Genomic DNA, 5,000 nt, shown 5'->3' with positions numbered 1-5,000 from the left:
AATGACGACTAAAAGCAGCAGGGATAATCGCACTTATGTTAATTGCGCCGTTGTGTTTATTGAAAATACTCACCACGCCGTAACGCGCCGAGCCGCGATAAGTAACCGAGTCGATCTTCTCAGGCGGGGTAAATTGTTATTAGAGAGCCTTGTGCACTGAAAGACTTTCTCAGAGCACTCATCTCTTCAGTGCACTTGATCTGTGGTGTCGGAACCAGACGCAGCGTTTTTCTCTCCCTCCATCATGAAGAAGATGAAAGGAGATGTTCTTAATGGCAGCAATCTGACCACCATCCTGCTTCCTCCTTCAACGACTCCACACTGTCTCGGCCCTTCCTAATGACAGAGCTCCATTTCCTGTTGAGCCTCATCACCTACATTAACACCCGACCCTGCATACACACACACACACACACACACACACACACACACAGAGCATCACAACATCTGCATCTACATGATAATCACAAATGCTTTCGTAAACATCAAACAAACACGAAGTGTCATCAGCGAGGTTTTTTTTTTTCTTCCGAGAGGGAAATTTGTTCAAGAATGATGCGTGAAGTCTCTCGGAATGCAGTTGGCAGTAAATTAAGCCCAAACAGAGCCCTGCGTCGCCATAGCAACGGCACAATTAAATTACTTTCCTGTCAGTTGTAATATAATGTTCGGTGCAGAGACTCATGGGACCGCAGCTCCCCACCCGCAGGCGAAGCTACATCAGCGCTCTCCTCGTTGGAAAGATGCAGTGCATTGATTTTTTGCATGAATGATTCCAGTGTTTGCGTTTCGCGCTTCAGTCTCGCCATAATGAAGCTGAATAAAGTTTGTTTTGCTCTCTAAATTGCCGAAGCTCTTAAGAGCGTCTGGGAAAATAAAAGGAAGAAGAAAGGTTTAGAGATTGTCAGCTCGGCTTGGGGTTAGGAGAGCGAGTGCTCATTTTCATGTCAATAGAGAACCGATGTTTGGAAATACATCCTTTATGAAACGATTGTCGAGTCGTAATAGGTTTTTAGTGTTGCGGCGTTTCCGGCAGACGCTTTATCTCACGCTGTAAAGCTGCGCGTTAATGAATTAACGCATAAATGAGATGGAGATGAAGAGAAAAGGAGAGGTGTGTGTTTAAGATAGCTGGAGCTGATCGCTGTCTGGCTGCCACACAGGGTTTAGAAGGTTAGCGATTCTTCTGTTGTCGTATTCTTATCACGCCGTCGCGAATTCGATTGAATTCCCGTCGCTGGCGGCTCAGAGGACTCGGACGCTTCATGCAGAAATGGATCTTAGTGATAACGCTGATAAAACAGGCCTGTGGGTTTACAGACGTGGCGTAAAGTCACTTAGAGTCACCGGTGCTGATGCGAGAGCCAACAATTAACGAGGTTTTAAAACCGTAATCGAGTCTAAAAACCTTCTGTGATAGACTTCATATCCCAGCGAAGATGGTTCTAATGCGTCCTGGTTTCTATAGTAACAGCTCATACACAAGACACTTAGATGATTTAAAAGCACGTCTAGTCGAGGATGTGGTGAAGTTCTCTGTGAGGAGATGTTTGTTCTCTTGTGAAGCGTCAGACTTTACACTTCTGTGTAATTGTCCAGCGTCAGACTTTACACTTCTGTGTAATTGTCCAGCGTCAAACTTTACACTTCTTTGTAATTGTCCAGCGTCAGACTTTACACTTCTGTGTAATTGTCCAGCGTCAGACTTTACACTTCTGTGTAATTGTCCAGCGTCAAACTTTACACTCCGGTGTAATTGTCCAGCGTCAGACTTTACACTCCGGTGTAATTGTCCAGCGTCAGACTTTACACTCCTGCGTAATTGTCCAGCGTCAGACTTTACACTCCGGTGTAATTGTCCAGCGTCAGACTTTACACTCCTGTGTAATTGTCCAGCGTCAGACTTTACACTTCTGTGTAATTGTCCAGCGTCAGACTTTACACTTCTGCGTAATTGTCCAGCGTCAGACTTTACACGTCTGTGTAATTGTCCAGCGTCACTTTACACTCCGGTGTAATTGTCCAGCGTCACTTTACACTCCTGTGTAATTGTCCAGCATCAGACTTTACACTCCTGTGTAATTGTCCAGCGTCAGACTTTACACTTCTGCGTAATTGTCCAGCGTCAGACTTTACACTTCTGCGTAATTGTCCAGCGTCAGACTTTACACTCCGGTGTAATTGTCCAGCGTCACTTTACACTCCTGTGTAATTGTCCAGCATCAGACTTTACACTCCTGTGTAATTGTCCAGCGTCAGACTTTACACTCCTGTGTAATTGTCCAGCGTCAGACTTTACACTCCGGTGTAATTGTCCAGCGTCAGACTTTACACTCCGGTGTAATTGTCCAGCGTCAAACTTTACACTTCTGTGTAATTGTCCAGCGTCACTTTACACTCCGGTGTAATTGTCCAGCGTCAAACTTTACACTTCTGTGTAATTGTCCAGCGTCAGACTTTACACTCCTGTGTAGTTTCTTGGTAGTTGTTTTGTTTGTTTGTCTTATTAACTTGAAGACAGAGGAATAAAAAGAGGCTGGTGAAGGAAAGTCTGTTTATTTATAGCTGCTATAACGTTTCTCAGATGTTCCACATCATTCGATGTAGCTGTAAATGGATAAAAACTAACAGTTTAACCGAATCGTGTTGTTCTGTAATCAGTAAGAATTGGAATAGTGGGCAAGTTGCTGTGGTGGGAGAGGAAGAAGGAGGATGTGCTGTTACTCTGTTAGAGGAAAATAACTTTATGGTAGAAAAAAAACAGTAATTCTGCTTTTCCAATCATTTCCAGCAGCAGCATGCGGCGCGGTTTATTCCTCACACAGCAATTTATACGGTAACAGAAGTAAAAGTCAGAGGAACGCAGGTGTGGATTGTGTGTGTGTGTGTGTGTGTGTGTGTGTGTGTGTGTGTGTGTGTGTATACCATAGTACCTCTGATGGCATGTTAACATTCTGCACATTTTTGAACTGAGTGGAGTGGTTCTGTCACAGGTCTGTGTGTGTGTGTGTGTGTGTGTGTGTGTGTGTGTGTGTGTGAGAGCATGTGCTTGTTTCTGAGGCCATGTTTAGTTCCTCAGACAGGAAGTCAGCTCCTGTTCCTGCCGCCCCCTCATAACGTGAGCACACAGGAATCTCAGTCATGCGCAATGGCTCTATTATCTATCCATAAATCTCCTCAGCACCGTGTGTGCGTGTGTGTGTGTGTGCGTGTGTGTGTGTGTGTGTGTGTGTGCGTGTGTGTGTGTGTGTGCGTTCACACTGCCAGCTCTCCTCATTAAGCCCTGCATTCAGAAGAAAACGTTCTTTTAAACAAAGTGAAGCTTGGAGATGGTGTTTAAAAATGGATGCCGGTCTGCTAACAAGCGAACACACAGAAATCTCCCCAATTTACACACAGTACACAGAAAAGTTTGTTTCGTTTATGAAATTCTTTTGATTTTTAGACACACGTTAGAGCAGACGTTTGTGCTCTGGGTTTAGATGTTTGTTTGGTGTTTTATATTAAACACGATGTACAATTTTTATCTTTTCTATTGAATGACCTTTAATGACACTTTCATATTATATCTAACGTAAAACTATACTGATTGCTAATTATTGATAATCCAACACACAGGTGACTCAGGGGATAAATTATACATAAGCAGACAAGGGTTAGACAAGGGTGTGGGTTAGCAGACAAGGGTGAAGTGAGCACAAATCCACATAGACAACAGAGAGGAAAACCTTCACAGAAGAGAAGAGAAGAGAAGAGAAGAGAAGAGAAGAGAAGAGAAGAGAAGAGAAGAGAAGAGAAGAGAAGAGAGAGGGGGAGGAGAGGAAAGAAGAGAAGAGGAGAGAAGAGAAGAGGAGAGGAGAGAAGAGGAGAGGAGAGTAGAGGAGAGAAGAGAAGAGAAGAGAAGAGAAGAGAAGAGAAGAGAAGAGAAGAGAGAGGGGGAGGAGAGGAAAGAAGAGAAGAGGAGAGGAGAGAAGAGAAGAGAAGAGAAGAGAAGAGGAGAGGAGAGGAGAGGAGAGAAGAGGAGAGGAGAGGAGAAGAGAAGAGAAGAGAAGAGAAGAGAAGAGGAGAGGAGAAGAGAAGAGAAGAGAAGAGAAGAGAAGAGAAGAGAAGAGGAGAGAAGAGAAGAGAAGAGGCGAGGAGAGAAGAGAAGAGAAGAGGATATGAGAAGAGAAGAGGAGAGGAGAGGAGAGAAGAGAAGAGAAGAGAAGAGAAGAGAAGAGAAGAGGAGATGAGAAGAGAAGAGAAGAGAAGAGGAGAGAAGAGAATAGGAGATGAGAAGAGAAGAGGAGAGAAGAGAAGAGAAGAGAAGAGAAGAGGAGAGAAGAGAAGAGAATTGGAGATGAGAAGAGAAGAGGAGAGAAGAGAAGAGGAGAAGAGAAGAGAAGAGAAGAGAAGAGAAGAGAAGAGAAGAGAAGAGAAGAGAAGAGAAGAGAAGAGAAGAGGAGAGGAGAGGAGAGGAGAGGAGAAGAGAAGAGAAGAGAAGAGAAGAGAAGAGGAAAGGAGAAGAGAGAAGAGAAGAGAAGAGAAGAGAAGAGAAGAGAAGAGAAGAGAAGAGGCGAGGAGAGGAGAGAAGAGGCGAGGAGAGGAGAGAAGAGAAGAGAAGAGAAGAGAAGAGAAGAGAAGAGAAGAGAAGAGAAGAGAAGAGAAGAGGAGAAGAGAAGAGAAGAGAAGAGGAGAGAAGAGAAGAGAATTGGAGATGAGAAGAGAAGAGGAGAGAAGAGAAGAGGAGAAGAGAAGAGAAGAGAAGAGAAGAGAAGAGAAGAGAAGAGAAGAGAAGAGGAGATGAGAAGAGAAGAGAAGAGAAGAGGAGAGAAGAGAAGAGAAGAGGAGAGAAGAGAAGAGAATTGGAGATGAGAAGAGAAGAGAAGAGAAGAGAAGAGAAGAGAAGAGAAGAGAAGAAAAGAGATAAATCTGAAATGGGACGTTCATCAAGCATATATGGGTTTAATGGTCATGTGTTTGTATAAAACACATTTTATAATTGTTACTTATTAACAATT

At 43.8% G+C, this 5,000-nt stretch overlaps 1 protein-coding gene across 6 annotated transcripts in view; it reads left to right on the top strand.

The window, feature by feature from the left end:
• foxn3 (forkhead box N3) overlaps positions 1 to 5,000 on the top strand; it is a 97,700-nt gene that overhangs the window by 26,961 nt on the left and 65,739 nt on the right. The window lies entirely within an intron of this gene.

This window comes from Tachysurus vachellii, chromosome 10 (assembly GCF_030014155.1).
Source record: "Tachysurus vachellii isolate PV-2020 chromosome 10, HZAU_Pvac_v1, whole genome shotgun sequence".
NCBI classification, from domain to species: Eukaryota; Metazoa; Chordata; class Actinopteri; order Siluriformes; family Bagridae; genus Tachysurus; species Tachysurus vachellii.
This window is presented reverse-complemented; position numbering and strand designations above follow the sequence as displayed.